Source organism: Beta vulgaris, chromosome 6 (genome assembly GCF_026745355.1).
Source record: "Beta vulgaris subsp. vulgaris cultivar EL10 chromosome 6, EL10.2, whole genome shotgun sequence".
Taxonomy (NCBI): domain Eukaryota; kingdom Viridiplantae; phylum Streptophyta; class Magnoliopsida; order Caryophyllales; family Amaranthaceae; genus Beta; species Beta vulgaris.
The window spans coordinates 62,977,864-62,990,738 of NC_079207.1; the positions used below are offsets into that span (position 1 = coordinate 62,977,864).

General features: G+C 38.5%; 1 long non-coding RNA gene across 1 annotated transcript; it reads right to left on the reverse strand.

The window, feature by feature from the left end:
• Positions 1-10,124: 10,124 nt before the first annotated feature.
• LOC130591938 (uncharacterized) lies at positions 10,125-10,574 on the reverse strand. Its single transcript, XR_008969897.1, has 2 exons — positions 10,523-10,574; positions 10,125-10,415 (listed from the first exon to the last, which is right to left on the reverse strand). It is a non-coding gene; the product is annotated as an uncharacterized LOC130591938 (long non-coding RNA).
• Between the last annotated feature and the right edge of the window lie 2,301 nt (positions 10,575-12,875).

Below are 12,875 nucleotides of genomic sequence, written 5' to 3' on the forward strand. Positions count from 1 at the left end.
CGCATTCCCATTGGACAACTGATTCTTATATGCTAAGGAAAGGGAGAAGCCTTGGGGAGTTAAATACATAGGGGCAAGGATGTCTTCATGGCCCTCATCTAAAGGAGGTGTTAAATTTTTGATCCGGCTTACTACTTCCGCGGGGAGGTACAAAGATAAACCCTCCAAATGCCACTCTCCTTCTATCACTACGTCCTTAACCTTAAAATCACTCTCTTGTGAATTTAAAGGTCCCTCGACCAAGTTACGAATGGGTCCAGTCCCTAGCCAGTCATCGTGCCAAAAATATATTTTATCTCCCCGCCCAAGAATCCAACTACTATTCTCCGCAAGGAGATGCCATCCTCTTCCTACATTCTGCCATATTAGTGAGCCTTTTGAAAAGGAGGTGACATAGTTTTTGTGCACATATTTGGATCTTATGCATTTTTGTGCTAGTGTATCAGGACCTTGGGACAATTTCCACTCTAACTTCGCCATATAAGCTTTGTTCATACACATTTGATTCCGAATGCCTAGGCCCCCATCCTCTTTCGGGGTGAAGGTTCTCTCCTTCCCAACTAGATGAATTCTCCTTTTATCCTCCTCATCCCCCCACAAAAAGTTGTTACACACTCGATCTAAATCCTTGAGGGTCGACACTGGGAGAAAAGAAGCTTGCATATAGTATGCAGGAATAGTAGAAAGGGTAGACGCAATCAGACACACTCTCCCAGCTCTAGATAGATACTTAGTCTTCCAATTTGCAAGCTTGCGCTTGACCTTATCAACCACGAATTGCACTTGTCCCCTAGGGGGTCGTTTATGTGAAAGAGGTAGTCCCAAATAAGTTCCTAGATTCTCATTCTCCTCGATGTTCAAAGTTTGCTGAAAATAGGTTCTATGTTCAGCCAATGTGTTAGGGGAGAAGATGAGACGACTTTTGCTTTCATTGATTTTTTGACCTGAGAGACAAAACTCCTTGAGGATTTGGTGAACTGCTAAGGTTGTAGATTTATTGACCCTTCCAAAGATCAAGAGGTCATCGGCGAACATTAGGTGGGAAATGGGAACCTTATCTCTTCCTACCCAGAAGGGGGTCCACGCTTTACTAGTGGTTGCTTGGTTGATCATGTGTGAAAGAGACTCAAGACAAATGTTGAACAAATAGGGTGACATTGGGTCTCCCTGTCTAAGCCCCCGAGTGTGATTAAAAGGTGTGGACTTCCTACCATTTATTAGGATGGATGATGAAGATTGGGAGATACAACTCATGATGAACTCAACCGATTCATTACTAAGTTCCAGGTTTTGGAGACACTTCCTAGCGAAACTCCACTCAATTCGATCATAGGCCTTTTCTAGGTCAATTTTCAGCGCAAACCACCCCGTTTTTCCTTTCTTCTTATTCATTGAATGCAGTATCTCAGTAGCCACTACAATATTAACATCGGGCCCCCTACCCTTAATGAAGCTATTTTGGTGCGGGGATATCCAATAGGGTATCAAAGGTTTTAGTCTGTTAACAATCACTTTGGTGGCCAATTTATAGAGTGCATTGCATAGGCTAATGGGACGGAGGTGTTTAACAGTTTCGGGCGGATGCTGTTTTGGGATTAAACAAATAATGGCCTGACACATCTCCTCGGGAATTTTCCTTTGGTTAAACCAAGCTCTAATGTTTTGACACATCAATCCCCACAATGTCCCACATTTTCTGGAAGAAAATCGGATGGAAACCATCAGGTCCAGGGGTCTTATTAGGCTTCATTTGATGAAGCGCTCCCTTTATCTCAGCATCGGATGGGGGGTAAGCAATGTCGAGAAGCTGGTGGCTTTGGTGATCATGCCAAGTACAACCAACTTGCTCAGTGGTGTAAAGTTGCTGAAAAAATTCCGTTATGTGGTTTCTAATTTGGTCCGGCTCCTGAATTTCCATACCCACCTCATTCCTAATGGACATAATCCTACTCGCATTACGCTTGATCATGACACTCTTGTGAAAATAACTAGTATTTCTCTCCCCCTCCCTTAATCTATCCATCCAACTTTTCGTAACCCAGAGAGTTTCTTCTTGCATAAGAATTTGAATCAATTCTTTACGAAGTTCTTCCTCGAGTTCTTGGTGAAATAAAGAAAGCGGATTAATTTGGAGCATTTTTTGGGTCCCTTCTAACCTAGCTAAGGTTCGTCTCTTCCGTCGATATACATTACCAAAAGTGTTTGTATTCCAATCCATCAACGTGTATTGTAAACTTTTAAGCATTGCCTCAATTGGCCCCGTTTCCCTACCCACGAGTGATAAACATTATCCTTGAAGGTCTGATCTAGGATCCACATAGGCTCAAAGCGAAAATGGTTTCTCCCTATTTTCCCCGGAGGGTTGTCAGGCGGACTAGGATTGGACAATGGTCAGAAGTCACTCTAGGAAGGTTCCTAAGGTTAGAGTTCGGAAATTTAAGTATCCATTCCGGGTTCACCCAACCCCTATCGAGCCTTTCAAAAATTGGATTCTTTTTTCTCATGTTAGACCACGTAAACTTTTGACCATGAAAACCCAAATCCAATAAATTACACATATTCATAGTTGAAGCGTATAAATGAGCACGATCTTGTTTATCGGTTGACCATCCAACTTCTCCCCCTGATTAATAACTTCGTTAAAGTCACCTACACTATCCAGGGCAATCGATATCCACAGCCATGTCAACATTTCTTTCCACAACAATTTCCTAGTAGCAAATTTAGGAGATGCATATACAGCAGAAATTACATAAGTTAGTTTCGAATTACGTACCTCGACCACACCGTGTATCCCTTGAGCCCTTCCTCCTACAACTTGAAAATTCAGATTATTTGAATTCCACAGAAGGATGATGCCCCGGCGAAGCCTCTTCGGTTCCACTAGATGCCAGGAATCAAACCCCACATTTTGGAGGATAGAAGTGTAGTTTGGCGGCAAACTCGCGTTTCCACGAGCAAACAATATCTGGGTTGTGTTGGTTTACAAGGAGACAGAAGGTTTAGGCTTAAAGGAGGGCTTCCAATCCCTCTCACATTCCAAAATAGGATCGTCATATTACTTGGTAGAAATGGTTTGTTGAGAAACTTTTCCAGTAGGTCCTCGTTTTCGGGTTCCCATGGTTGAGTTTCCTCTTTAGATTCCAAGTCTATGATCCTCTTCATGTGTGGCTGGAGATACACCTCGGCTTCTCGAGGGTATTTTAACCCTCTTGCCTCTTCCCAGCTCACTGTCAACCCCACTTGGCGTAGGGGTTTTCGGACTCGGGCTAACAACAGAGCATTGGTATTGCTCATGGCTTGCATTCGCACCGGCATTGTCATCATAATGAACATCGACCGTACCGGAGGAAGGAGAGGTGCAGGGTCGAGCCATTGACCCATGTTTTAAAATAGGTCTCTCTCTTCTTTCTCTACTCCTCCCTCTTTCTCCAACAACCAGCGAAGGAAAATCAATAGAGTCTTGGGCAGGTGACTTGCATCTTGAAACTGAGGGACATGAACGTGAGCTATGTCCGAATTCACGTACAATATCATGTTTTTGAATATTTCTCGTTCGGGGTAGGGGTTGAGGACTAGTGCTTTTACTTCCTTCCACGTGAGATCCGTGTAACACCCCTCTTCTCCCTCTGGAATTAAGTAATCCGCATATCCGAGGTTGAACTCCGACATCAAAGGCCTCACCGGCCGGTTGAAGTGCACTGGGTGTTCGTAACGGATTGCCAATATTCTTGGCGGGGATGGTGGGGATGACGGTGGGGATGGAGTGGACAAGGGTGGTGGTGAAGTTGGGTAAAACTCGACTGGGAATTCCATGGTTTGGGGTAGAGTTTTTTTCAGGTGATGTTACGGTTATGGGTTGTGAAAGAGGTTTGGGTTAATAGATTTTTTTACTGGCGTGGGAGGATGTGATGTGTTGAGTATAGTAGGTTTTTTAGGGGTGCCACCTTTCGCCACATGAGAGGTTTTAGAACCTGCACCAACCGAAGAGGAAGGAAGTCCTTCGACGTCTCCAATCATCTGCAAGGATGTGAAAGAATTTGCCAGCTTATAACCACTTTCCCCTAAAACTCTGGAACTAGAAACTGTTCCCCTGTTGCCTAAATGACTAACAGCCGCCCTTTCAGTGGGCCCCTCTACCTTTTTTACGTCATTTGTTTTTTTGGGGTCCAACGAGTTCCCTTCTGATTTCCCCCAATACTCTTTTGGTTTCTCTCTCTTCGTTTGACATCCTCCCATTGGGGGTCAGGACCATCCTTCTCCTCTCCAATATTTTTACCTTCCCTCCTTTGTTCTGGATTGTGCCTATGATTAACTGATTGACCACAATTTCTATAATGGTGCCCAAATTTCTTGCATGACTCACAAAACCACGGCCCCTCACAAGCTATAAATTCTTGGAATGTTTTACCAATCCAAGCTCCTTTTGGCAATTTTGTATCTTTTTCCATGAGCACACAGATGGCTGCGTACCGTTTTCTCTCTCTTGTCAATGAGTGGGCGTCAATTTTCAGAATTTTGCCCAGACTGTTCCCAATTCTCTCCAGCATGAATTTATTGAAAAACTCAATAGGTAGTTCCGGAAGAGCCACCCAACGCGGAATTTCCTTAACTTGTGCCGTAGATGGTTTGAAGCCAGCTTCCCAGCACTGGACCCATATGTGGCTCCCAAACACCGACCACGGCCCACCCGTGAGAATAGCCGATCGAATGGTTTGGTTGGGACATTGGATGCTATAGAAACCTCTGCCCAAAGTGATCATCTCTAAGCTTCCTTTCCAGTTCCATAATTTTTCTAGTTCCTTCTTTAAGAAATCTTTAGAAAAAGACCTACCCATGACTTTACAGATCACTGCAGCTTCCCATGGTTGAGAAATGATCTTATATTCCTCCTCAGATATGGGTATAAAAATTTCTGCCTCCTCATTTAAATTTTCGCAGGAGGTGGCAAAGGGAAGATCCACAGGTGGCAGCCCAACTAATTCCAACATAGAAATCTCTCTCACGTCAGTGCTTCGAAACTCCATAACCTCTTTAAAGGTTTTGGGGTTACTTGAAAAGGAAGGCTGGGAATATGGAGGGTTAGGGGGGTTTGGGGAAATAAGAATTGGAGGGGGTGAGGGTGTGGCTGGGGGCGGGACAGGTGGTGGTGGGGGAGGGGGATTCCTGGCATCTGTTGAGGAGACGAGGGACTCCTCGGATGGGGTGGGGGGTGGGTTCTCACTTTGTGCCTTGAGGGCTTTGGGATTTAGAGAGAGAAGGTCTGACCTCTCTCTAGACATTTTTATATACATATATATTATAGGGTCTTTCCGCTTTTAGCTTCTATTAATTGCCTTCAATGGGTTATTAACCAAGGTTTTCTATCAGTTCAGCTTTTCACTGGCTCTACTGCTATCATACACCTCCTCCAGTTCAAAGGGCTTACCAATATTTCCCTTCGATGGATTTCTCAACACCTCCTTAATAACTTAGCTTCTACGTTATCTTCTTGTCTTATATGCAAGGTTCCTCTCCATCAAATTCACAAAGCTCACGAGTTAGCTAGCTTTTTTCGTTCTTATCGTTAATTATTTTTAGTTTTTTAGATGTAGCTTTTGTTAAAAAAAAAATAAAAATAAAGGGACATTAGGCGAAAAAGTTGATAAAAAACGGACATTGTAATAAATATTTAAAGCAAAGAGTGGAGAATCATGATTTGTCTCCTATCTTTATTTAGATTGCTAGAGAGTAAATCATCACAAATTGTTGCTACTTTGCAAGTGCATGATTACAACAACAACAACATATTTTACCCGTACAAACTCTGCCATCTGGGCCGTGGTCGCAAAAGGCCTCGCATTTATCCAACACGTGATCTCTTACACCATAATATGCTCACAAATTAGATGGTTGACACTAGTCTACCATTTATATGGTGGGCACCATTCAATAAAATGAACAAAACAACATCCTCAATGAACAAACTAAGCCTAGCCTGGGCGGTGGAAAATGGGAAGTGCATTAATCTATGGAAAGATAACTGGCTCCAAGGTAATAATCTAAGATCGTTAATTCATGGGCCCCTTAATAAAAATGAGAATGATTTATGCTTAAGCATCCTTAAAGATCGCGATATCACCTCGATATGCTCCATTCATCTTCCCCGTGATCTAATTGATAGAATTAGAGCCATTGAATTCTCAAATAAGGACGATCACACGTACTCTCTATGGTCTGACATGGGAAAATTTAACTCCAAAAAAGCTACTAATTTTCTTTGTAACTCCACTGATAACGAAATGTGGGATTGGATCTGGAAATACCCAGGCCTTCCCAAGCACCAGTTCTTCTTGTGGCAAACCTGGTGGAATAGGATGCCTACTAATGACAATATTAACTTTCGGGTAAACTCATACCCCAAACATTGCCCGTTCTGCCCCAACGAAGTGGAAAATATGAACCATATTTTAAGAAATTGCCCAAGGGTCATGGAGGTGTGGAAGGAAAAAAAGATTCCTATTAACAATGGAATCATCTTTAATGAGTGGCTTAAAGAAAATATTGTTAAAGATCATAATAACTCTTCTTCTTTAATTCCATCAAATGTTGACTTCATATTCCTAATATGGGGTCTTTGGTTAAGGCGGAATGCCTGGGTTTTTTCCAAGAAGAATATTTCTTCTTCCCTCTCTATTAGAAAGTCTCATTGGGCCGCCACCGAATGGTTCTACTCTAGGAACCAACCTAAGGTGGGTAAAGCTCCCAATTTAAACTCCCCGACCCTACCTCTTAACCCCAATACCTATGACCTGAACCCCTCTTCTAGATGGTCCCCTCCCCCGACATCGGTTCTAAAAATCAATGTGGATAACTCCTTCATTTTGTTTTCTAAGAAATCTGGCTTTGCTGCAATGTGTCGAGATTCATTAGGTAGATGGCTAGGAGGGATTTGGATGAACACCTACTGCTCTAATGCTTTGGAGGCAGAAACTAGGGGCATATTGATGGCAGTTAAGTCGGCGATAAATCAGGACTGGCGACATTGCATAATTGCATCTGATTGAAAAAATGCGGTGGAGGAAGTTTATAATAACAGTGGAGCTAAAAGTGTTTTGTATGATGATATCTATGATGGCAGGGTGTTGCTCCAAAAAAATGCCGGAATAGAACTGAAACATGAAGGAAGGAGTGCTAACAAGGCTGCGGATGCACTAGCAAAATATGCGCAAGGGAGGTTCGCAGGCCACAATGTTTTGCAAGATCTAAGTACCCCTCCCCCGGATTGTATTAAATTTTTAGAAGCAGACATACGTAACTGTAATATGGAAGTCAGTGATGATGATCATGGCTAAACTATGTACCTGACGTTTTATCTTATTATATAATGTTCTATTTTCACCAAAAAAAAAAAATTGAACAAACTAAGCAAAAGAACAACACACGAGACTCAATAAACATCTAAATCAGCAATGAACAACAAGAAAATAAGATGAACATAAGAAGAAATGATGAATAATCACTCACCCTAATGAACAGGCAAAGAAAACACAATGAACAAAGAAATATCTGCAATAAACAAACTAAGAAACATAAAGATAAAGGTTAACAAATTAAAGGAGAATCGTCGAAATCGATGTTCATTGGAGAACATTTCGATGTTACAATTAAATAATGATTTGCGTTTGTGATAAAATATCAATCCTAAATTAGATGGGGCATCGCCCAATCTCAACCATTAGTATTAGTTTATCAGATCCGCAGTTATGAATTTTGCTAAAGGATCTTTGATTTGATGAACATTGAATTTACTTTTAGAGGGTGTTTGGTATGGAAAATTTTAATGTAGGAAACCGATTCAAATAAGCGTTTCCATTTCTAATTGTTTGGTACGAGTGTTAAGTAACAAATACCATTTCCAGAGGGAAACATAATAACCCCATTTGTTACCCTTATCAAACTAGTGGAAACAAATCACGTTTCCTTCCTCAATCATAAACCTCTCAATTGTTTCTATTCCACTAAAATACCAAACAATTATTAAAGGTAACGATTATTATTTTCATTTCCCCTCCTTATCCAAATCCTTTTCATTCTGTTTACGTTGATTATACCAAACGTCCTCTTCGTGTCTCCGACGTCTTCCCCTCTTGTTTTTTTTTCTGAAAGAAATCATGTGGGCTGGAGTTATCTTAGGCATTAATTTAGATATGAGATTTAACATAATCTACCAAGTGGAGTTCATTTAGAACTCCGTGAAATCCACACCAGTATTAAACTATAGAAATTTGCCTCGAATATGTCTTTTTCTACCCTGCTCCCTTGATTTAATCATCACCGATTGTTATTTTTAGGCAAAACTTTAAAAAACTATGTTTTATAACTAACATTTTTCAAAACATCTTTTGAAAATTTTCTTTCAAAAAACTACCTTTAGATAACAATTTTCTTTCAATATACTATCATTTTACGCTTATATTTAATAAATCATAATGACAATTGCATTAGGTGTTATTGTCAGTAGGGTAGCGAGAAAATAGTAAAGAAACGAGACGGGAAGAAAGAAAAGTAATTTATTGTGACTTAATTATTAGTGATTAAACCACATAAACGATTAAATGGTAGTATATTGAAAAATATTTGTTACGTGAGGTAGTTTTTTGAAAGAATATTTGTAAAAGGTAGTTTTTTTAAAAAAATTAACTATAAAAGTTAGTTTTATGAAAATTTCCCTACTTTCTAAATGTAAGAAACAAAAAACATTTCTCATCGTGAAGATCATTTCAAGAAAGAAGTATTTTAGATACCTGAAATGATAAATTGATATAATGCTTTAGGTGCTAAAATATTATTTGAGAATCACCTTAAACAAAATCTTAGATGGTTTTCTTTTTGCTAAGATATACTAAGAACCAATCAATTACAACCTAGCTAGTAGCTAGCTATCCAAAAGAAAGACAAACTAATTAGGTTGGACCCCCTAAACCAAAGGAAAGCAACAAAGCTCTATACAAGCTCAAAAACAACCACTAGTTCAAACTAGGGATGGGCAAGGGTAGGGTCTGGGTCGGGTCCAGCTGGACCCTAGACCCGGACCCTAATTTTTTTTGCAGACCCAGACCCGGACCCGGACCCTAAGGGTCTGAAAAAATTGGACCCTGACCCGGACCCTTAGGGTCTGGAGGGTCTAGAGGGTCTGGAGGGTCCAGGCCTAAATTTTTTATTTTGCTAAATTTTCAGCTTTATTAATATCAATAATCATCTGAAATTCGCATGAAACAAACACAAAAAATCGCATGAAACAAACACAAACATATAAATTGAAAAAAACGAAACAAACACAAACACAAACTTATAAACTGAAAAAAAAAAACGAAACAAACACAATTCACAAACATATAAACTAAAAAAAACGAAACAAAAACACAAACTTACACTGAAAAAAAACGAAATAAACACAACTTACATATAGAGGTGTCAAAAACTGGGCCGACCCACGGGTGAACCCGCATGCGACCCAGAGCCAACCTGTTCCGAGCCGAGAGTGGTCGGTTGGAAAGCCGACCCATTCCGACCCAGTGTTCACCCGTGCCCAGTTTAACCCGTGGAATTAGTAACCCAACCTGAGTTGGGCCGACCCAGTTGTACCCGTACCCAGTTGCACCCGTGAATAACGACCCAGACCCAACCTGTTTCCGACCCAAAATGACCCGCACCCAACTTCACCCGCCAATGACCCAGTTAAACCCACCCAGTTATCACCCAACACAGTTATCACCCAACCCAGTTACCACCCAACCCAGTTGTGACCCAACCCAGCTATCACCGACCCAGTTGTGACCCAACCCAGCTATCACCGACCCAGTTGTGACCCAACCCAGCTATCACCGACCCAATTGTGACCCAACCCAGCTATCACCGACCCAGTTGTGACCCAACCCAACTATCACCGACCCAGTTATGACCCAAACAACAATTAGACAAATCAAACAACAATTATAGTAGAATATCCATCAAATACATAGGATTTGAACTTTTTTTTTGAGGGGCATAGGATTTGAACTTAAACACACCACAACCTACGTAGGATTTGAACCTACAACCTTTGTGCAAATGCACAATGCTCTACCAATTGAGCTAGTAGGTTATACAGGAGCAAAATTTGTCTAAACAATCGAAGCTAGTAGTTTATACAGGAGCAAAAATTTTCTAATGGAGCTACAAAATATACAACACAAGTAGCAAAGAGCATTGTCTGAATAAACACATTAAGATTTAGAGCAGCTTATTTTAGAACTAGGGACATGCGAACGTCAAAAAACTACCAGAACAATAACCATGAAACTATCAATCATATCATTTTAATATAAAAATCTGGTCCTCTAGCAAACTGCAGCTGCTGCGTGCATCATCATCAAAAGACAGCAGGTTCAGCACTGTAATTAGTAAAATGGATAATAATGCATTATGGAAATTCAAGCATTGATAAACAACCAATCTCTAATTAACTTACGAATATTTTTTTCTGATTTGAGAAAATAACCTGAAATCTCTTATAATTAAGCTAATCCATCACTTTTTAATTCACTCCTGAAACAGATCCAACCAAAATAGCTTGAAACAAAATTAAAATATGAAGTCAGAGTCAAATTCACATATATAAAAGAACGAAATTAAAGAACAATGGAGTATAATTGCAATTTCATAGAAAACACAGAGGATTTACGATGGAATAAAACATAAATAATTAAATTATTATAATCTTAGAGAATAATTTCAGAGAACAGAAAAAAAATATGCATATAGATCGTACACTGGCTTTGGATTCATCTTTGCGTATAAACAGTTCTCTGGATTCATCTATCGTAATGGGGAAAAAAATTAACACCTTTTGAGAGATTTCTTTCTGGGAAGAACGATAAAGAGAAAAGTTTAAGCAAAACGAAATGGAAACTCGCCAAAAGTAGGAAAATGATGAAAACAATAGGGCAACTGAAGTAGGGAATTCATGAAGGAGAAGCATTTGCTGTAAGATCTAAGAGGAGGGTGGAGAGGGGAGACGAAGATGGAAAAAGGAAGATGGAGGTGGCGATGGGCGAAAGAGGTGGTGAAGAGGCGTGACAGAAGTGAAAAAATAATAGGGTTTGAGGGGGGGGGGCTAAAAAACGGGGGGTTTTATATCAAATAGAACTTTAGGTTTTTTATCTTAATTCATCCGTTGGATTGAATATTTAAGGACTGAGATTAGCTCTCATTCTAATTATGAATTTCTTTTTTATTTTTCAGAAGAGAGTAAGAGAGTAGAGAATGAAGGGCTTAGCTTTGTTTTTCTCTAATCAATGGTCTCAATTCATGATCCATCACATTCTTCTTTGACCAATGAGCATTGAGAGTAACCAAGCACATGGATTGCTAAGTTAATATCCATCAATGGTTCAATTTTGATCTTTCTTAAATCAATGGCATTAAATATTCTAAATTTGTGATTATAGTATTGATTTGTTTAGTAATTTAGTTAACTTCTTAAACTAGTATTATTGTTATAAATTAATAGAAATTTCAAAATTTTATTAGTATTATTAATTTTAAATAAATTATTATTAAAGACTTCAAAAATTATAAATATGCGAAGTTTCGAACATGTTACAAGTTACTAATTAGTGCTTATAAGTTACAACTTACAGGTGGTGATTAGCGCTTACAAGTTTCGACCTATGTGTGGTTTGATTATTAATGTATCAATCATTAATCAATATTCACTAATCATTATCAATGTACAATTTTATAAGTTTAAACAAACTTCATCCTTTTAATGCTTTCCTATATATAATTTCATAAGTTCTACTTTATCACTTCATGTCTCCATCTTCGTACGATCTAATACAAAATACAAAATATCTTAAACGGACCATGTAAACCATATACACCAATTAGCTTATCGACTTCTATAAATAAATTGATCTAATCCAATATCAGCATATATATACATTAGCCTTATGCAATAACAAATTGTTTCAAATTTTTTATGTGTTTAGATGTATTCACATATATAACATCTAATAGAATAAGTTAATAACAACTCAACTAATCAACTTGTTTTGCTCTAGTAATATGTTTTGTATTTGCAATAGATAAAGCTTAATCAAGGTTCACTTGGATAGATCACTGTTATTTTCAATTACTTTGTCCACTTACATTGATATATTATATAATCTAGTATCAACTTATTTCAGTTATATTAGATATTTGCTCTAGTAATATATTTTAACTGCTATGGATTCAACCGTTGGTTGGTTTAACTGTTTGGATAAAATTTGTTTAAACTGCAACTGATCATTGTTACTTGTTGAGTTGTTCCATGACGGTGAAAAGTCGAACAATTTTATAATTACAAATTAATTGAGATGCTTTCATTAATGTTTTAATGTCAACCTAATTCTTTAATTCTAACTCTTTTTGTTGGTATATAGTAACTGATTCAGATTTCAGACAAAAGAGTGAGTAAGTCACTAACTAACAAAATGTTTAAGTTTAATAGTTTATTAACCCTAACACTATACGTCTATAATCAATAATCCTTATGGTTGTTTGTTGTTAGTTGTTAGTTGTTAGTTGTTACTTGTTACTTGTTATATGTTAGTTGTTACTTGTTACTTGAATACATATGCAATACAATCATGAATAAGAATAACTAAATAACTGAATAACTAATGAGCGATACTTACTAGTTACTACTTAGTAACTTAGTCAATAGGCCAATTGCCAATAGCCAATAATGGTGAATGACCCAATAATATAAGTCTTATTGTAGTAACATTTCAAATTAATAATAATAATATAAGTATCAAACTATTAATGATTCAATGTATTATTAAAAAATTAACAATTACCCAATC